Source organism: Columba livia, chromosome 1 (assembly GCF_036013475.1).
Source record: "Columba livia isolate bColLiv1 breed racing homer chromosome 1, bColLiv1.pat.W.v2, whole genome shotgun sequence".
In the NCBI taxonomy this organism is placed as follows: domain Eukaryota; kingdom Metazoa; phylum Chordata; class Aves; order Columbiformes; family Columbidae; genus Columba; species Columba livia.
Window position 1 is genome coordinate 5,893,541 of NC_088602.1, and position 22,805 is coordinate 5,916,345.

Consider the following 22,805-nt stretch of genomic DNA (forward strand, 5'->3'; position numbering starts at 1 on the left):
TCTTATCTGAAATGAAGAAGCAAGCAGGAGCTGCTCTGCTGGCTCAGCAGCTGAGGGGCTGCTGTATAGATTGTTCTGCACTCGAGGGACTGGAGTCTGATCTCCTTCCCACAGAACCTATTTGGGTAGAAAAATCACAACCACTATAATGAGTAGTATCTTTATCTCTGTGTGTCAGCTCAGAGGGTGCTCTTCTGGGAGAAAATTAAATGTGACCTTCCACAGTTGATGTGACACAAACACACTTATATTGCACAAGCTTCTGGATCAATGGCTGTTGTTTGCAGGCCTCTGATGTACAATGCTCCTTAGGAAGGATACGAGCCCCAGCACTCTTCTTTGCTGTTCTACACTGTGTTGGAGAGATTTTTGAAATGAAATTAATATGGCAAACATTTTGGAATGTATTCTGCTCCGCACAAACTGAGTGAAACCCTTCTAACTTCAGTGTTTCCTCTGGACTTAAGATGTCATGATAGCAGAATTCAGTTCCCATTTTCTAGGGTAATAAAGTGGTTTGGTAATTTTAAATGGATTATTAACATCACATGCTGCAGGACTGTGCTGCACTGCACCTCAAACTACCATATAATGGAAGTTTGCAGATGTCCCAACAACCACATTACTCAAGCTAACAGCAATATTCATTTCTGGCCAGATTTTAGCTGCACATAAATCAGAGAACTTTTCTGAAGTCAATGAAAGTTTGCAGAAATATGGAAGAGATCATGATCCAAGCCATTTGAGATCCAGGTTTTAAGACAGTCCCCACCCTTACTTCCATTCCCTTCTCCATTTGTTTTATTTCTGGGTTTGTGTGTTGGTTTTGGCTGGGAGAGAGTTAATTTTCTTCATAGTAGCTCATATGGTGCTATGGTTTGGATTTGTGACCAAAATGGTTTAGCTAACACAGGAATGTTTTAGTTATTGTTGAGTGCTTAAGCAGCATCAAGACCTTTTGTTCTTCTCATCCCACCCCACCAGTGAGGAGGCTCGGGGTGCACAAGAAGCTGGGAGGAGACACAGGTGGAACAGTTGACCCTAACTGACCAAAGCGATATTCCATACCATATGATGTTGTGCTTAGCAATAAACGCTGGGGGAAGAAGAAGGAAAGGGGGAACATTCAGAGTGATGGCATTTGTCTTCCCAAGTAGCAGTTACATATGATGGGGCCTGGCTTTCCTGGAGATGGCTGAATACCTGCCTGCTGATGGGAACAAGTGAATGAATTCCTTGTTTTGCTTTGCTTGTGTATATGGCTTTTGCTTCACCTATTAAACTGTCTTCATCTGAAACACACGAGTTTTCTCAGATTTGCCCTGCTGTTTCTCTCCCTCATTCCACCAGGGTGGAATGAACAAGTGGCTGCGTGGGAGTAAGCTATCTACCAGGGCTAACCCACAACAGCTTCATAGATAAAATTATCTTTCCTGTGTAAGAAGGTCCTACAGGCCTGTCATAGATTACAAAACATTTCTTCATAACCCTAAACTTCATGGTCATTATGGTACAAGCACTGAACAAATCTAAAGACTCCCTTTCAACAGCTGTCAATACCAGGTCCACCAAATGGTCTTCTTGTCTTCATGAGGCAGAGTCACTCTACAAAGAAATTGTGGCACGGTTGTGTTTCTCACACAAGGGACAGAGACTGAAGAGAATGATTGTCAGTGATTTGATAATGGGTGCTCAATGAAACTCTCTTTTCAATCATCTCTGACAAATGAAAAGAGCACCTATGAATCTAGATCTTGTTACTCATTTACTATAGCAGACTCGTAAACTACTCCACAAGAGGCTATATTGCATTGTGTAACACAGATGGGTCTGTATGGATCAAAACTAAGTTTTCAGGGTATAGAAATTCACCACTCGATAATACCAGTGATAGAGAGAACATGATTGCAGTGATGTCAGTGGAGTCACACTAGGTTATAACTGGACTAATGGGAATGAAAACCCATCCCATGAGTAAAGATAAAAAGATATATAGTATTAAATAAAAATAGACAGTCAGAATAACTATCTCAGCCTTGGGTAATAGGCTGGGTAATAGCCTTTACTATTACTTTTACTCATGGGAAATTTTACACGGGGAGGAGAGACTAAATTTCATGTAGAAGAATCAATTCTTGGGACAAAGGAAAATGACAAAGATAAAAGCAATGAGAAATATGGCTGAAGGTATCAGAGAGAAACAATTGCTTATCAGATTAACCATCCCCTTTTTAAATTGCCAGTGGCACCCTGTTGCAAAAAATAGGGTGTTTCCAAAATCAACATATTAAGCATTTTGGGTCCTAATTTGTGGGAATCCCTGAGAAAGGGAGGAAACTTTTGTATCATTCTTCATTAATTCACCACTTCCTTAAGTGCTTTGGGAATTATCTGTTAAATCAGGAATGCAGTGAAGAAAAACTAAAAGAATGTGTTTTAGTACATAAAGTTGGCTCCATGTCAGCAAAACCTGGAGTGTGATAAGGAAAGCTTTGTGCAAGGAGAAGGTATTTTACGATGAATAAGGTCTTGAACACTGCTGCACTGATAAGTTACCATTACCTGTAGTCATATTCATGAACCAATGGTCTGCTACAGTTTGCATAGCCCACCAGTGTTATGGAAGCGAAATAACATGGTCCCACAACATTGAGTTTGCCACTGCCACCTCAGTTTCCAAAAATCCTATCCATTCCCATTCATTCCCGTAAAGCCAAAGCCCTCATCCTGCTCTCTCCTCTCTTCTGACAGAAAACAAAATGTTGCTGATCTCTGCCCTGCCAGGGAGGACTGAAGTCAGAACAGCTGGAAGTACAAACTGGGCAGGAATCTTTCTTTCTCTCCGTTCCAGCTTATTAAGGTTTTTTTTCTTCTCTTTGACTTCAAAGTATGAAAATCATCGGGGGACAAATGCATGTAAATTCATTGCCACAATCCACAATCTACCTTCCCATTTGGCTTGCACTTCATAAAGCTTTTCAACCATATGTACACAAAGGGTCCTGAATCTATACAGTCCAGAGCCTTATGAAGTGACTTTGACCAAGTATTGTCTCTCAGAATTTACTTTGCACTGGTGTAACTGGCAAGACCAATGAACAACAAAGATTTCCTCCATCCATAGGCCACATTAATCCAATCTGCATCCACTTTTAGCAATTCAAGTTAGTGAAACCCTTTGGTAGATCGAATATTTGCAGCTTGCTCTTGCCTTATTTTGGTTGCAGTTTGAGGGAACGAATAAATGAGTAACTCCAATCAAGGCCCGGTAGTTTTAAGAAGTCGGCACCCACTTCTGCCTCCACACCTGTACACAATTTTACTCACAGCCATTCCCAGGTGCTTATGTCTCAGTGATCCTTATTTTAACTTTGGTGTTTACATAAATAGTTACACTGAGAGATACGTAGGTGGTAAGGACTGATGCTAGGAGCAGATCAGAGGCTTGAATTCCATTTCTGTAACTTAAAGAGAGAACGTAGTTTTCCCTTTTCCTTACTTCTTCTTTTGGTTGGTAATAAGGTCAATGGATTTGTTGTTTTGTTCTTCCTAAACCGAAACACATCTCTATATGATGGGAAAGCAGTGTTGTGGGCTGGGCCTGGTCAGAAAACTAAGAGTGGACCTTAGGCTGCAAAAAGCAAATCTGGTGCATAATAGGACCCAAGTGTCTGTACTGAGGTTTCTCTGAATTAGCAACAGATAACAAATTTCGAATTAAATAAATGCTATGTGTTCATATCCATGTTTTCTTCACTCTAAAATTCTCAAAACCAGAAAAGAATCATGTTTTACTTCCAGAGCTGACCATTTTTAGAAGATTTATTTCACTTTTTTATCTATTCATAAATTTCAGTTCAATCTAGATCCAGCAGCAGACACATGAGTCTCTGATGCTTCACATTCTCTATCTCTTGTCACATCTGTGGTATATAGGGATGTAAACTGCTATCAAATTGTAAGTGATTTGCATTAATTTTGTACAGATGTAGATCAGCAAAAAAGGTAAAGAATGGCAAACAATCCAGATGATTATAAGAAAACTAGCTTTTTTACTTGTTCAGTTTCATTAAATTCAGATTTTGGATGTGTGAGTACCCCTAATCAAACTCTTGATAAGAAAAAAAAAAAAAAAAAAGAAAGAAAAAAAAGAAAAAAAAAAGAAAAAGAAAAACCTGAATTATTTTGGAAATCATTGCTCTGCTCAGGAAATGCAATTGTCACTATTTTAAAAATATACGCAGGGCAAAGAAGACCAATGCTATCTACATGGGAAATTGTAAGAATGAGGTGCTGAATATAAAAATATATGTATATCGTGTATTCAGAAGTTATACAGATAAAAGGAACCACTAGCCAGACCCTTCATGTAACACAAAGTGTAAAATGTGGTTAATTTGAATTAAAATATGTACTAAAACCACTAAAAAGCAAAATATATTTTGTGTCTAGAGAATCATTATGCTCTTCCTCAAGTTGTTCCCTTCACAGTAAATAATATGTAGCTTTCTTCAGGTCTTTTTGCTTAGCTTCAGCTTCATGACATTTCTTGCTGAGGCATCTTTGTCACACACAATCTGACGACCCCTCTGCCAGCGAATTTCTCTGTAAGTAGTCAAAATGACCCTTAACTTGTGCTTTGAGGAGCTAAATAATTGGAGCTTTTCTTGTTGTTCACTGTGTGATGTTACCAAGCATTTAATCATTCTCATGTCTGTTTTCTAAATTTTCTCTAGTTTATCAACATCCTTCCTCTACCATGGTTACCAAACTAAAGAAGCAGTTAACCAGCAGTTAACCCGTAACAAACACTGAGGTGATTTCACTTTGCCTACATGAGATGCCACAGTTCATGTACAGAGTAAAGGTTCACATTAACCCTTTGCCCACAGTGTTAAACTAAAACCTTCTTTTTTCACTTAATTATCCATTGTGCCACAGAAGTGTTTTGCAGTATTTGAGTGTCTGGATAGAGTAGCCCCAATGACAAGTATGCCTTGCTCTTTCTTTTCTTTGATATATGAGTTTATGTTTCACTACATTAAATAAGAGATTACTTGTCTGTGTGTAGTCTAGTAAGATATTTAGATCTCCAAGAGTATCTTCTACTCTTTCATCACTAACTCCTCAACTTTTACATCACTTATAAACTATTGGCAATGACCATATTTTTTAGCCCAGGTCACTGATAAACATGGACAGCAACATAAGTCTAGGAAATAGTGTCTCATAATCTTGCAAAATGTTAGTTGGAAAGACACATAAGAAACTAAATATATCAGTAATAACTTATGGAGAGAGACTTACATACTGTACCAGAACAATTCCCTTTACAAATAAAACTTTAGTCAGAAATAGTCCTTCTTATACAGATAGGGATTAGTTAACATATTTTATGAAGGATAAAAACCATTTTGAAATAATGTGTTGGGGTTATTAAGGGTCAGTTGACACCTGCAGATAACTACAGACAAGTAACAGGAATACTGAAGCCATTATGCAATTACTCATCTCACAGAGGGGTCTTTAACCTCCTAGTTTTCTTCTTACATAGTTTGATTACTAAAGCAGTTTTCCTGTCATCATAAGTCCTTGGCAATACTGGATACCCTGACAACTCTAAAAACTACACTCTTTACTGTAAAATATTTTTGTAGAATTTCCTTTTCTTTTTTGGTTGAAATATATTCAATGTCCTCCTGCAAAATATTATTTGTCAGTGTCTCCATCTTTATCTCTGACTTTCAGTCACTGTTTCTCAAGTGGGAAATAATATGCCTTGGAGTTATTAATAATCATATGGAACTTTTTCAAAGAGTAGTTTGGGTGTGAAGAATATATACCAAGGACATCCATGTCATTCTAATACCTTCCTGCCTAGATGTTAGCTATCTTATCAGTCATTAAGTATTTCTAATTAGGAACATCAAGATACAGAGCCAATAACAAGAAATGACAGGGAGCTACCAGTATTCCAATTTTGCCCCAAAGAGACTTTGAAAACCTAGAATTTGACAGGGATTTCTTTACAAACTGTGACTCTGCCTTATTTTGCAAAGAAGAAAAAAAAACCTACAGGATGTGGTCCTATCTGCATGTCCTACATTAATGCTGAGAATATAAACTGACCTGAATTGCTGGTAAAAACCTAATTACTATGGCTACAGGGTGAGCAGTCCCTCCAACATAATAATTTATTAGCTAAAAATCCCTGGGCCTTGGCCAATCTCCTGCCAAGGAGATTTGAAGAAGAAAGGAACCTTACCTACAGGATTTTCTGACTTACCACGATGAGTTTTGACAAGGAATCTTCTCTCACCATATCCACCCTAAGTTAAATCGGAGGAGGAAAAAAGGGATTTGGTACCAGTTGGGCTGCGGTGGTTACTTTAATTTCTATTTGCAAGCAGCTCCCTGGTGACCACAAGGTAATAGTCTCCATCAAGAGCTCCCGCACTGTCCTTTATCAAAGAGAAAAGCAGCATCTGCTTTGGATAAGCTCACGAAATAGATGCTTTAACTGCACAGATACTGAAAAATATTTTGGCATGTTTGCCTCAGGGGGTTTTCGTAATCTGCCTTCATCGTATCTCCCAGTGCAGCTTGTGAGAAAAGATGGAGGTTTCTTGTGTTAATCTTTTTAAAAAACATATTCCTGCTCTTTTCCTCTTCTCTGGATGGCTCCCGAAAAGGATGTCTAAACTAATAGTAACTGTTATGAGCAGGGTTTGAAAATACTTCGGTTTTATTGACTTATTTTTGGATCCTCCTTTCCTCATGCTTCCCTCTGTTTTGGTTTGAAGAGCTGATCTTCTTTTCATATGAACGAATCTAAGCCGTCTTGTACAGAGTTTTTATATGTTACCCAATTTGTGAGGCTTTAGTACTTCAGTTCCTCCAAACAAACTGAAATTAAACTTTTAGACTTGGGGAGTCTTTCTCCACCTCCCAGCTACATACTACTCCCAACACCTTCATCCAAAAAGACAAAAAAGCAGCCTGGAAATGAGTGATATTTGAGTAAACAGTTAAGATAACTGTATGTTTTGATTTTGTCCTTCACATGGTCCTTTTGTCAAACCAATGAGGCTAAATTTAAGCAACAGAGACATGCTTTCATCTAGAAATGCAGATAATTTCTCTGTTTACAGTCTAACTGGCCTGTTTCATTTGGCATTTTCTGTCTCTCCCCCAGTTTTCAGGCGTAGAAAAAGCTGAGTCATTGCTGATAAAACAAGGTAATCAAACTGTTACCACCTATCAATATTCTATATGAGGAGACTATATCTAAACTGATTTAATGGGATAGGTACCTAACACTCTGCTAATCTGAGATAGTTTTGAAACATTTCTCTTTCAAGACTATACTTGGGATGAGAAGGTGGAAAATCCAATAGGCAAGAGCAGTAGCATAGGGTGATTTTATACCCAGGTCTGAGTTGCTTTTGTTCCCTTCTTAATCTCCTTTTTTCTCTTTCTTAAAAGACAGGAAATAGCCTACCCAAATATATTGGAGCATAGGTCAAGCACACACTCTGAAATGATCAGTCTCTGATGAGAATGGGACCTATGCATGTATTGTTGGGATGTCCTAGGATTCAGCACTTTTGACATAATGTAGAATTCAGCTCATTTCTAAATCTGACATTTGGAATGGTATAGATTTGGGAATGCATCTATATTGAACACAGCGCATGATAGACAGTGCCGGACCCTGAGAGCTCCTGACAGCTAAATGGCTAATCTTTTCCAAATGGAAGGAACAATTCTGGGCCTCATACAGAACAATGGATTTGTAATCGAGGAGATATGACAAATTTAGAAAGGATTTTGTGCACATGTTTGAAGAAACTGACATTTTTACAATCTGGCCTGGAATCATCTTCTGGGATAGCATTGAAGAGATCAAAGTAAACACATGTAGAAACCTAATAAAACCAAATGCCCCAAATGATAGGTCAACTAGCTTTCCACTTCCCAGCTTGACTGCAAATGTGATTCCCGTTCAATAATTTTGTATGAAGAATGATGGACTGAATTTCTGTAGCCTAAAATGAGTGCTGTCAGGACACTGGAGTGATATATTAAAGGAACAGAGAATCAGAGACGAGCAGCCAGGACACCAAAATTATTTGACCAAGAGAAAATAACTAGGAAGTTATCAGAAAACCTTTTCTATGTACAGAAGTCCCCATGTCCTCTCCTTTAGTTTAATTATTAAGGCCAACATTCCTCCTTAATGACTAATTAGTGTAACCACAACTGTATGTAGCTAAATCAGGACATCCAGACTTGTATTATATTTAGGATTCAAACTTCAGGTCCACCCAGTGCTAAAGCCCCAGGAACTGGGAAAGGAGGGCTGGGGAACATATCATTTAATGAAGCAACAAGAAGAAATCTCTCTACAACGACCAAGAAATAGTGATAGAAAATGGATTGGCTAACTTGCCCTATGGGACACGATCTGTAGGCTGGGGGTTGTTCAGCTCCCGCCCAAGCTGTCTAGCACATTTGCTGTAAAAACAAGTTTCAGCTAATGGAGCATGCCCTCACGGTCAAGGAGAGAGCAACGTGCATCGTGTTGCATCTCCCAGTGGAATTAGGCTCTGGACAGTCGGAGACCAACCGCTGCAGACAGGCTGTGCTGAGAGTGTCCATCAGGTGTTAAATTTCAGTATCAAACTGTCATTCCCCCTTGTTCTCCCTTAAAGGTCATCCCTCTGGCTGAGGCTTGTCATTCCAAAATGGTACTTCCTTGGGTATTCTCAGAAAAATTATCTGAGGGCTGAAACACTTGAGAGAGTTGGGGTTGTTCAGCCTAGAGAAGAGAAGGCTCTGGGAAGACCTTATTCTGGTCTTTCAGTACTTAAAGGGGGCTTATAAGAAAGATGGGGACAACTTTTTTAGCAGAGATAGGGCAAGGGATGATGGGACAAGGGGTGGTTTTAAAATAAAGGAGGAGAGAATAAGGCCAGACATGAGAAATAAATTTTTTACAGTGAGGGTGGTGAAACACTGTTCCAGGTTGGCCAGAGAGGTGGTGGATGAATTATCCCTGGAGACATCCAGGTCAGGCTGGAAGGGGCTCTGAGCAACCTGATATGGGTGAAGATGTCCCTGCTCATGGCAGGGGTGGCACTGGATGAGCTTTGAAGGTCCCTTCCAACCCAAACCTTTCTATGATTCTGTGATTCTATGATTAGAGAAAAGAATAATGTCTACTCTTTGACACAGCTGTGTCAAAGTTGATCATGATCAGATTTTTTGCCTATATTATAGACAGAAGAAAGGTAACCTTGTATGGAATGGATCAGCTTAATAACAGTTATTGTTAAAAGCCTTCCTCCAAGAAATCTATAGCAGAGGTATAGGGTTAACATCAGAGATGAACAACATTAAACTTGCCTTGTTTGTCATCCCATCTGTGGGAGTCTTGCAGTGAGTTACCTCCTGAGACAGAAATTGCTGGAGCAGGTTCAACTCCACCATGCAAAGAAGTCTAATAAACAAAAGCATCATTTGTGGCAGTTTTCCTGGAATTCCAGGATGACCCCCATGAAACCCGAAAGGTGAAAGGATCTAGCAGAAATGAGGACCTGTTCTGAAAAAAGAAAAACACCATGTGACACTAAGTGTGGCAAAAAAATAGGACCCAAAACACCTTGTCTCCTCCTGTTCTGGCAGGTAAGTGGTTAATTGCCATATTTGGTGAAAAATGTATTTAAAAGTATAAAATTTGAGGTTTAATTATATTTGGTATGTGTTACTGGCAGAGTTTCATGAAATGATCAACAATTATCTTTCTCATCCATCAAGTGCTCAGGGATCACACAAGGACAAGGGGTAGGAATATGAAATATACTGTGCCAAACACAAAAAACGTGTTGTTTCTCTTGTAGCTTTCTGAATTTTTCCCCCACATTTTCCATGCACATCATTCAAATTAAAGGTTTTTTTCAGCATAGCTACTTTCCCACTTATCTGGAAGCAATCAACCCCACAAAACCTTTTCAACATCAAATTCACTACAGGAAGGCACAAGTTTTTCAGGACACAGAGGAGTTCCATTTTAAACCAAGAACAAATTAACGCATTCCGATTTAACTTTAGCACTTGATTAACACAAAATGAATCAAAAAATGCTGCTCGTTGACATGCAAAACCATCTTTATTGTATTGCTGCTCATAAAACTTCATATGCAATGGCACAATTGTGCCAAAATATTGAGACAAAAAAAAAACCCAGCTTCATTTCGGAGATTTACACATGTTCCTAAAAGGCTGAGATATTTCATGCCTACAACCAAACTTTAATTAGAGCTAAAATTGCATTACAATGCACCCCATCAAAGTAGGCATGTTAGTTAGAGCTGCATATTTAACTCTTTGGTCCTCAGGTGCTCTGTACATTGGGATCACTAACATCCTGTTTAGCTGAGAAATTCATCGCTCAGTGCTTAAAACACAGCTGGAGGGAAATGCACAATATGCCATGCTGTAAATGCCAATGGGAAGATGTGGTTTCATGAATACAACTTGCACGCTTATCTGTTTACTTTCTGATTATTTCTTTGAGATACTTAGCCTGTTTGAAAAGGACAAACTGTAGAGAGTCCAATGCTGCAAACACATGCGAATACACTTAAAAGTGAAATCCATTACTTCAAGGAAGGGCCAGGATTTCTGTGGTACTCTACACAAGACTGAGCATTGGACACTTATATAACAGGCTCAGAAGAGCAGTTATTTGCTGTTTATTCTGGGGGAATATTTAGAATCATAGAATAATAGAATTGTTTCAGTTGGAAGAGACCCTCAGGATCAATGAGTCCAAACATAACCTAACTCTAACACTAAACCATGTCCCTAAGAACCTCATCTAAACACTTTTTAAACCCCTCCAGGGATGGTGACTCCACCACTGCCCTGGGCAGCCTGTTCCAATGCCTGACAACCCTCTCCATGAAGAATTTTTTCCTAATATCCAATCTAAATCTTCTCTGTGCAATTTGAGGCCATTTCCTCTTGTCCTATCACTTGCTACTTGGGAGAAGAGATCAACACTCTCCATGCTACAACCTCCTTTCAGTTACTTGTAGGCCATTTAGACAATGTATACATTTGTAGTGTTATCTCGAGGTCTGAGAGGGCTCAAATTCATGACTTAACAGGTACAATTTTAGTTAACAACAGGAGATCACAAGTTGAACACTAGTATTGGATGATCCAGCCTGACCATCATAACTGAAGCACAACTCTCCTTGCCATCATCATCCAAAACTGCACATCTGAGAAGGGAGGCATCGTAATGGAATTGTTCCATACCACTACCCAAGTCTCAACAAGCACAGGGAGAAAGTCAGTGCTTGCCTGCCACTCGGGAATTCAGCTTTGTCCAGATTTTATTGAAGACCATTCTCAGATACAGAGAGCAGGTGGCATGGGTGAAGGAAACTTCATTAAATTCTGAGCTGGAACTCTGGAGGTGCAACTGTTTGCCACCAGTTACCCTCGTTGAAACAGTTCACTCAGGTGCTTATGTTTAGCGGGAATGAATTGGAACTTGAGTATGCAAAGACGTGGCAAAGTATCTTACACTCAATGTATGGGTGATGCAGAGCACTTTCCCCACTGTATAATGAGGGACCTATAGCAGATATTTCAACCTGAGGTGTCTGTGCCCCCAGCTTCCACTAGCCTTGTCATATATGCTCTTAGCACTGTTTAGGTTTAAGGATCTTAAGATTATGCCACTTAGGACTAGTCAGATGGTAATGACTGGATGCTTTATCTTCTGTATCTAAGAACAGAATAGTCTAATGGCAATTCCACAAAGTAAAATTTAGATGCTCTGAGTGACCAAAAGAGCTATTTTCAAAGGTCACATACATCGTTAATGGAAAGCTGGAATAACAGCAAGGAGAAAATTGTGAAATATGTATTATCTCAAATGGAAAACAAATACCAGGTGATAGACAACAGAGGCATGTTCCCGATCTATAGAAGGTTTCTTTTCAAAGCTGGATGTCTACTTGCAGATATCTACTAAAAGCCCACACATTAATTACAAAGGTGAAAAGATAAGCGTTCAATTCTTTTAGTTCCTTTGTTCCAGGCATTTCATGGCTGTCAGTCTGAAAACTTGTAAGAGGCCCACATTGAAGATAACCCTATAAGCAGGATAACTAGGGACTTAGGAAAAAAAAAAAAAAAAAAGAAAAAGAAAAAAATAAAATGTATACTTCCCCCACATATGGTCCTAACAGATGTGGTTTTAAATTACCATTGGGACATAATAATGTTTTTTGAATGGACTGAATGTTAAATAGTTGGCTCCTCCTATGTGACAGACATCAGTGCTCAGTGGCTTAAGCAGAAAACTCCCCATTTGTGTCTTTAGCTTGCATGTACTTCATTTACTTCATACTACATGGCCTGATGTCCCTCTCACCAGCAAGAGAAAAGACAAAATAGGATTAGAGGAATGAAAAAGAAACTAAAACAGGCAACATTCTGTCAGCAGACAATGTTAGGCTGCTGCACTGTTCCTTACACAACTCATGAAGCCCTGCAATGGGAACTCACAGGAGAGGACGGCAGAGGAAGAAAAATGTTAAATAATTCAAAGCCACTAACAGCAAGTCTGATGTAGATATAAAAATAGTTACAAAACACCACTCTACACGTTTTCATTATAGGAACTTTGACTTACTTGGAAACATCAAGAAAACCCCAAACCCATCACCCTCTCAGCCTCATACACTCAATTAGTCTGGCAGTTGAAACAACATTAATTTCCAAACCAGCCTTCAATTTTCATGGCCATTTTATGTTTCTGCACTGGGGGAGTCAGCACAGATGCACAGCAGGAGTTAAAAAGTCTGATCCAGAGCCCATTAAAACCAACAGGAGCCTTTGAATTAACAGTAATGATCCTTGGATCTGGCCCTGGTTTAGGTCAAAGTGTTGCAGTGCTTTGGGGATTCAAGCAAGAGTGGATGTGACCAGCTTTTGTTATCTCCAAAAATCTCTGGCGCTGGGAATGTCCACTTCCAAACACTCAGTCTGCAAGAGCCGTGCACATTTTTAAAAAAGGTCTTCATGAAATATTCAAGGAAACATGATGCAAGGTGAGCTACCGTATAGTCCATGTAAAGTTAACTCAAGGTATTTTCATTTGAACAGAGGGAAAGAGACAGAAACAAACAGAAGTATTTACAGATGAAGAATATGCAACCCCACATACACACATTTGATCACCAGCTTTGCTGGGGCTGTCTGTGGTGAAATGAAATAGTGAATGACAAATAGAAAATAGCCTGGTTTGGTTTTTTTTTTAATTAATTTCATGTGCAGAAGAGATACTACAGAATTTTTAGCCTTCCCTGTTCTGAAAGGAGGAAAAAAAAATCCCAAAAGAAAAAAAGAAAATCAAAATATCTTCACTGCACAGAGCACAGCAGAGCACCAGCTGCAGCAACCCGGCTCTAGCAGTTAAAGAGCTGGCACAGGTCCCTCCATTCCTGGTATTCCCTGTTTCCTCACCCCCAATGCCACCTCCTAAAAAGATCTACCTTTCTTCGCTGCTATCAGCTTCTGACATCCCCTGTTACCATCTTCTCAACTTGACACTTGCTGTCTGACAGTCTCAGAAGAAGACATAAAGGGCCAAAATAAATAAAACCATAAAATTCAATAAAGCATTAATTATGCAGAAGGTATAAAATAATACAAAACTAAGTGATGCAGGTGTACGATAACACTGATCTCCAGAGCCTGTGATCAGCAGTGTTTGGCACAGACAGCCGCAAACAGATGACATTTTAAAGCATATGGGGAGTATGCAGGGATGTAAGCAATGGTTCGTAGCTTCTATATGAGTAATTTGTGCATCCCTCCAGTCCTGAGGAATGTGGTGAACAGCACCAGCAATAATAAGCTATAAACCCCAAGCCTTAAAGCAAGTACTGTTCAGGTAGACCCAAATGCTAATCAACAAGCAGGGCTTTAAGTGACAGACAGGTGGCTTTGCTTGCTCACACTTTCTTGTGAGATAAAAGCAAAAACAGGAGAGTATTACAGGCTTCTGAATCCTAGGTGACTTTGCAGGGCATCATGAGCACAACATGGATTTTAGGATAGGAAGGAGTGAAATTTAGGAGATGGACATGCAAGGGAAACATGTCAGGCTATGATTACATGATCTTCAAGTTGTCCCTTGGTTCAGGACTCAGATGCTCCAGTGTGGATGAAGTGAGGGGTATAATTTGCTCTTTGAGGGAAGAGCAGATGCTCACTAGAAAGGAGTCTAAGGAAAAAGAGTCTGTTAGATGCTGTAGATGAGATGCAAAAAAAATTTGAGCTACAGACAACTTCACCGACAGATGTCACAAGATAGGCAGGCTCATTGTTCTTACTTGATATTAAGTGTATTTTGTTGGTGATATTGTTGTTCATATTATCCCCAGGACAAGAATGAAAGTTGAAATGAGAACCTTTTTCATTGCAGGGCTTTCTGATTCTTTCCCAAAGCTTCCAATCATTACACCACAACCTACTTTAACAATACTGAGTAACTAGCTGGGTGATAAAACCATCAGATGAAATTCATTGTCAATAAAAGCAAAGTAATGCATAAAAGGAAAACCAATTCGAACGATACATACACAATGTGGGCTCTAAATCAACTATTACCAAACAAGAAGGTGCCTGGGGAATCACCATGGGATGTCCTCTACAAATATTGTCTCTCTGCTTGTGCCAGTCAAACATTCAGGGAAAATCATAGGATACGTTAGGAAAAAAATAGACAACAAAAGATGAAAAATATATCAGGACAGTGCTGTATAAGCTAATGATGCATTCCTGTTTTAATGCCACATGCATTTTTGGTCAACTGATCTCCAAAATATATAGCAGAATTAACAAAGATGGAGAAAATGGCTGCAAAGCTTATTGGGAATGTGCAAAGACTTTTGCAGGAGAGATGGAGTAGGGATTTTCAGCTTACAAAAGAACAACAAAATGCGAGAGGAGCAGACCTCTATTAAATCATTATGCCTATAACCCACAATGGAGGAGCCACCTAATGAAATTATCAGATTGTGAGTTTAAAGCAGAAAACAATGAAGGCTTTTTCACTCATCACGTGATTCTAAATGATGAAACTTCTTTGTTGTGGCAATCACAACTATACACTGGGATCAGAAACGATGTAGCAAATTGATGAAGGACAACAGCTTCAGTGCCTACTGAGCAGGATGGTCCAAAAGTTTGTCCTGAAGACAGAAGAGTGTAATGAAAAATGCACTTTGTATTTTAATATGAGTAAATATAGGCTCCATATCAGCACAATACAACTGCTCTAAACAGTTGTTAACACAAGAAAAATTGCCTGGGTCATGAGACATGGGAGTTTCCTTTCCTTTCCTTTCCTTTCCTTTCCTTTCCTTTCCTTTCCTTTCCTTTCCTTTCCTTTCCTTTCCTTTCCTTTCCTTTCCTTTCCTTTCCTTTCCTTTCCTTTCCTTTCCTTTCCTTTCCTTTCCTTTCCTTTCCTTTCCTTTCCTTTCCTTTCCTTTCCTTTCCTTTCCTTTCCTTTTTTGCAGTAAAAGTTACTGCTAAAAGAGAATCTTGTTATATTAAATGCAAATTCTCTCAGAAGGACTGTGAGCCTGAAGGTGGGATACATGGGAATTTGTGTGATTGCTCTGTCAATGCAACATCTCCTGAGATTTCTTTGTCTTTAATCTCATTCTACAAATCCTGCAACGTTGTATCGCTTTGATGCGGCTTTGTGGGATTCTCATTAATTGTATTCACTTTTGTTTCCAGGAAGCTCGAGATTTCATCATCCGTTAACACATGCTGAAATGTATGTGTCAGTTTATAATAAATTTCCAATATATAAAAATATCTATAAAACACACAAACACAAAATTAGCTTGTAACAAAATCTCAAGCTATCTGTTTATTAGGGAAAGGCAAAGTTGGTAGTGCTGTCAATTATGGGAAGAGCGAGGCAGCTTTAATAATAAAACGGCACTCGCAGTTTCTCATAACTATACTAAGCAAATTGTTTGGGCTGAAAATTTCCATGCCAGCTGTCTGCCTCAGGCTGAAGTTTTTTGGAAAATTTCAGTCAAAACAGTTCAGCAGATTCTGAGAACAAGGCTAGGGAAAAATATGTTGTTTTACCCATGTTAAAAAATGCCTTTAGCCTTCTCTCTAAAACCTCCTCTGGGATCTCTAGGAAGATTTGAAATTTGCCTGGGAGAGGTCTGTTTTTCTTTTAATGAGTTTTGTGTGAATTCGGCCAAGTTTAGACATCTTTGATAAAAACACTGTTGCTACATGCTCCTGGGTGCATTTGCACATATTTGCCAGCTTCCATCACTTACATTTCTACCTGTGTGGGACTAAACAAGATGCTTTGTGCTCTGGGACTTACCAGGTCTGCATCTAAGTATTAGAACTGAAATTGGAGCTTCTCTCTGGTGCTCAGCATCATCCCCAGCTGGGGGGAGCTGAGTGAGGTTGGGGTGGGAGACCTGCAGAGCAGGGATTAGAGGGATGAAAATGGGATTGCAGAATAGAGCTCAAAGAGGCAGAAGATGGGGAGAGGACCAGGCTGAGTGAGATGGACCCAGAGGGGTCTGTTCAGGGGAGCAGACTATGCTGTTAAAGCAAGCATGATGATCTGTTAATTTAAGCTATACACACATACAAGTGCCCAAATGATGCAATGTGACAAAGCTAGTAGCTTTTGCAAGACTTAAAAAAAAAATCCAACAAAGGCTAGACTAACAAGCCAACAATAAGATTTAAAAGTATAAATTGGAGGCCCAGAATTTAAGAAAAAGCACAATGAATGTTGCCTTAATCAAGCTCCCTGACGGCCCTCATTATGATGCAGTCATTATTCACAAGACCGTGTTTTATCCAGTCCAGCCTGGAGATGAAAAAATGAGAATGAGGAGAAGAAGATGAGGTTTACGATCCCTGTCTCACCCACTGCAGTGCTGGAAGGTTTGTAGTGATTAAGCAGAGGACAGAGGAACAAGAACAAATGTGTTTCAGATTAAGGCAGCTGAACGATGCCCAAGACTGTGGGCAATGTTGGGCAAGTCAGTTCAACCCAACATTTCGTAACTGTGTCAAATCTCTGTGTTGCAACCTCTGGATGATCATCTTGATAGCTCAGAGTCTGATCTGCTTACGTGTCAAACGCCCACACCAGCAGTTAAAGGCCGTGTGAACTTCACTTCTCTTTAGCGCCGTAAGTAACCCCTGATCACGGCTTTATTTGCAGGAACGCATCGTGGAATTGTTTCTTGAGTTTGCTCTCTGCTTTCTAGTACAAAAATCTGTGCCAATGCCAAAAAGCCGATCACACCTTAAACCCAGCTGCACAAAGGGCAATGTTCTAGAAATAGCAGCATTTGCGTGTTCCCAGCTGATGGGATCTGTGCTGCACCAAGCCCAACCAGACACTACTGTGGATATCAACAAGCAGGAAGCAAGTTCCACCGTCTCTCATGCTTCATCAGTTTTTCCAACCGCTTCTGGCATATCTTCCTGAAGGCTTTTTGACTAACCAAACTCTCCCTTCCTGTTCTTCATTACATTACATAGGTGAGGACAAAATGGTTTTCAGCATCCAAAGAGATAGAGGCAGTTCAAAAGGAATTGGCAGAATGCTGAAAACTTTCCATTATCATATCTGGGAGTTCAATTCATTTATAAGATTGGGTGGTTTAAGTCCAAGGGACCAAATGGAAGAGATGATTTATGACTTCGTGGCTTCTGGGACTTGGTTTTCATGTGAACAGGTTGTATCTGAAGACACTCCTGCTCTGGAATTGAATTTTGGCTTCTCTTTCCCTCCATACAGCATGATAGAGAAGATCAATTTCAAACATGGACCAAATATTGCCCACAAAGCACAGTCCTAGACTGAAAGTTTCAAGCAATCTTAAGATTTTCAGTGCACTTATTGGACTCTGAGGTGGAGAAGACAGACTGTGAGCCCTTATTCCACACATAACACAGTGTTGAATCAAAACAGTAAAATAAGAGTTAATTCTTCTGTTTTCTAACTTATGATTGTTTGACTGGTTGATCTCCACTAGAAGACTCAGTGTGGGCAAACACATGAGCACGACCGTTCCGCTCAGTGCTTAAAGAAAAAACTGCACTGGATAACCACCTAAAACCTAAATCACCAGAAGATGAGACATCTCCTGCTTTCACGTTGGCTATTGCTGCCTGGGTAGCACATCTGCTGCCGGTGCCTTAGCAGCAGTTACAGCGGTGAAGCAGAATTGTGGACTGCAGTGGTTTTCCTAGACTGTAGCAAATACTACTGCACTAAAGCCTGAGGAGGTATCAGTGAAATCTAATTGAATCATCCCCGTTTAAATGGACTGATAAATGCTATTGAGCAAGCTCCTCCACCTAAATATACCATCAGCAACTCCTTTCTTTCTATTTTCTCCCCCCTTTAGAAAAAAATAAGGATGTGTCACATCCTAGAAAGAAAGTCTTACGTGGAATAGGAAATTTAACTGCCAGCCCTGTTCCATTTCATGGTCCATTTTGCCAACACCCTGGAAGAACGTAGGTATCTGTTTCTGCTGCTTTCATGGGCATCTTTACATCCAAAAGTTCACCCCGCTGATACTTAGTAGGACAATATGGGATGAAGTTTGAATCCCCCTACAGCACAAACAGCTTCATTCACAACAATTTGGTATAAAGGCATAAGGTTTTCAGTGAGTCAGGCTCAAACTTCCCCAGAAATGTGAACTTTCTGGAAGAAGCGTTTGTTGCTCCACATAGCCGAGGAAACGTGCCCTCCTACTCAGATTTCATCTCTACTTTTAAATACATAAATTTTTAGGAAAATTATTTGACTATCAGTGTAGCAACAGTGAAATGACACAGAGGAAAGCAAATTATACATTTATTCCTGAGTGAAAATATAAGTCCTATAGCCATACTACAGCACTGTTCCTCAAACTATACTGGTTTAGTTAAGATATAATCTTTATTCATTATCCTTTTCCCTTTTAATCTACAGTTTTACAAGTGTTTCATTACAGGAGTTTTCCTCTGAAATGTACTGGTCAGGGATCCACAAGAACCCAATTCACTGGGAAGTGGCACATGTTACTCTGTCAAAGTGCCCAACAATGCCAATCTGACAGTTCAAAGCACAAACAGAATATTTTAGCTTTTTGTTACAATAAATTATGCTGATAGACCTTGTAACAGGCCAGGTAACAATCAGTCTTTCAATCTGAATTGACACTGATGTGCAGAGTTTCATCTCTTTGAATTAAATCTGAGAGAGTTTCAAGCCACTTCACTTTTTGATATTATAGTTACATGTTTCTTAAATACTGAAGAGTTTGTTTTAAAAGGAAAAAAAACAAGTCTCAAGTGCCCACAGAGACAAAATAAAAGGACAAAGGGGTATTAAAGAAGACATCAAATGAGTAATTTTTGTTTATTCATCTTTTTAAATTCTTCTTTTTACCTCCCCCCCTCCTCATAAATTTTTAAAACCGCCTTGATTTGAAATCCTAACAAGAAGTCACATATGTCGTGCAACATTCATCCTGCCAAATCTCTCTCATTGTGCTATTACCGTAGTATTTGTAACTTTTGATCTGGAAACATCAAGTTACGTAAGATCCTAGTTCTGTTCTTTGCAAGGATGCCATTCTGTCAGAAAATGAACGAGTGAAGCAGGAACTCGAACAGAACTGGAAATGACTTTCCCAGGAAAAAAAATAGTTTTGCTTAAGCATCTCAGCTGTTTTAAAGTGCAAGAAATCAACATTTTATTCTCCTGAGCAGAGAAGTTGTAAAATACCAGGTTAAAAATAATCAGAGCGGGCTCTTAATTGGAGTAGTGTACATGTTGTAGAGGGAATGAAATAACATTTTAGTTATTATGCGCTCCAGGAAACCAATCAAACAAAATGAAAGCAAAAAAATTTCTCACTTTGTAAAACAAAAGAGAACAACATTTTCTCTTGCCAATGTACTATCTGCTCACCAAAACAAAAGGAAAGCATCTAATTTAAATGAGTCAAAGAAAATAATTAAGCTATGAGAACTTCAAAAAGCCACAGACTTCTCAGTGAAAATCTCCCTCATCACCAGACCCACTGAAACCAGAGTGATGTCTTCCTTTTTCCATCCGTGTAGTAAAGTAAATCATGGGGGGGTGGTGGGTGGGTCTATTTTCTCCCTCCCAACCAAAACCAGAGGAACAGTTTTACTTGCTTCTCTCCATGGCTTTTCCCCTATCCTTTAAAATCAGAGAAAGCAAATTCTCCCCAGAGAAGCCTTTCTAAACCAGGACCCATTGCTAATAAAAAAGGAAACTACAAAGTTAACTTGTGCACCTCTTTTGCTTTTCGCCCCCTTCCCCTGCCAAAGACCAGCCTGAGAACTGATTTCCACACCAAAGACCCTTTTTCTCTACTAAAACATGTTTGGGTTTATTTATTTTATCACGCGTCTGCACAGAAAAGGAGGGTGAGGCAAAGAGGCAGAAGTCCCTGAAGAAACATAGTGCAGTGACAATAACCCCCTATTCTGGTGAGGGGTTTTTTGGGGGGAAAGGGGAAAAAAATGGAACAGGTTGTCTGCAAAGGCACCTCCTCTCCTGTCCCTGCCCCAGCTGTGGGTGCAGACCGTCTTCCCAGGGTGGTCTAGTGCAGAGCGTGGGTTCTGCTCCCTGGAGTAACCTTTCCATGTACCGGGAAAACCACACACCACAACCTCACAGTCCCCTCCCCATCCCAAACTTGCTGGAAACCAGCACAGACACTAATTTTCCTTGCCCACAGGCTGGCTTGGGAGTCACATCTTTACGGGGTGATGGCAGTGGGGAATCCTCGTGTCCACAAAACACCCCACACCAGCAAGGACTGGTCCAGCACTGTGGTAGAGGCTGGGATCTGGGAATTTAACAGGGAAGGGCAGCTTGTAGTGGCCACTAACCAGCAAATTCCTACAGCCTTGTAACGCAGGCAGAGCCAAGCGAGCTGCTTTAAAGGTTTGTCTCACTGCAGAACAGTGCAACAGAGACGTGTCTTCCTACCTTTATACCCCCCACCTTGCACACACCGTACTAAATATATATATGTATATATATTTATACACTCCTTGCTTTTTCCACTCAATCCTATAAAAGTGCTACAGGCTGAGACACCAAGTGGGAGGTGCCTGGCTCTGAAGAAGCCAATGAAATAAATTAAATACAAATCACTGGCTCAGCCCCAGCGAAGCGGGGAGATGATGTCGGGGTTTCCGATGGCCGATACCCTGCCCTTGCCGGACTCAGCGGGGCTGCTGGTGTAGTATGGGCGTAAATGGTAATCCTTGTGTATTGCGGGCACATACGGCACACATGCTGGGAGCAGAGAACTTTCCATAGGAGAGGAGGGGCCACCCTACCAGTAAGCAATTTTATTAGGGTCAGCGAAGCAGAAAGAAACCGGGTTGGGATAGGCTGGGAGCTGCCAAATTCCCCTGCCCAACTCCTGCGCACCAGAGCAGGGAGCAGCACATGAAAAACTTGCCAGGCTCCAGCAGAAGTTTACCTATTAAAAAAAAAACGCACATAACTTCCAACTTCAAAGCTTTGCTCTCATTTTCCCATTTTCTGTCCCTCCCTACACACGGGAGTTTTCTCATAGATAAATAAATAAATAAATAAATAAATAAGCTACAAATCCAAGATGCGACTTAACTGCAAAAAGTTAAGGAGGGGGATGGGCTGGTGGTGGAGAGGTTATTTTGTAGTTTGATTCCGGGTTTTTGTGGTTTTTTGGTTTTAATCATAAAGAATTGAACTTTCCTGGAACAGCCATGAGCAAATGTATTCAAAACATAGGAAGGTCTTGCCTATCTACTCAATAAGTATTTGGCTAGCTCTATTTTGGCTTTGTGAAAAATGTATTGCAGACTGTGTATCCCATAAGACAAGAAATACTGTGGCATAAATATGTATTTTTTTTTTCAAGTCATGTGCTTACGTGGTTGTAACTGCTGCAAATTTCTAAGTATGGTCATTGTAAGAAAAAGTAAATACATACTGCCTCATTAAGACTTCAGGTTTTTAATTAATATTATTATTAATATTTCTCAGTCCTTAATGACTACTTATTTCAAAGTAAAATAACCCAGATATTTTAGACCAAGAAAAAAAAAATATATTTCTAGCCAAAATAACTACAGAGGTACAAATGCCCTTTGGTAGCAGCCTGTTTTTTATGTTCACCAGCCAAAATTTGTATTTCAAAATGCAAATTGCTGAGAATGTGAGCACGAGTCTGAACCACTGCATTTCTCCCAGGCACTCTAGCATCTTTTCTCAAACGCCACACACTGTTTGGGGGGAGCTTTTAGTACTGGCAGGACATGGCTGGAAGCAGGGCTTTAACATTTAATGCCTAAGAAACAGAATTGTCACTCAAGTTGCAGTCGAGCGTATTTTCCTTGTTGTTGTTTTTTTCCTCGAAGGCAAACCCACCCTCCCGTGGAAAATGGGAGACCCCTTCCCCATCCCCATCCCTGACTCTATGGCAGATCCGAATGTAAACATACACACACACACTCCCACCACGCACCACCCTGCAGCAGGACACGGGGACGGGGCGGAGGGTTCAGACAGAGCAAAAGGAGCTTTTGTGTGGCTCAGAAATACCCAGGCACTTCTTGTATTTTCTTCTGTCTTTCTCCTCTGTTCCCCCCCCCACCCTGCTTTTACTATTACATAAATAACA

The 22,805-nt window shown here is 40.0% G+C and overlaps 1 protein-coding gene across 16 annotated transcripts in view; it reads right to left on the bottom strand.

The window, feature by feature from the left end:
- Window positions 1–22,805, bottom strand: part of TENM4 (teneurin transmembrane protein 4) — a 1,656,871-nt gene that overhangs the window by 608,839 nt on the left and 1,025,227 nt on the right. The gene's annotated exons all lie outside the window — the stretch shown is intronic.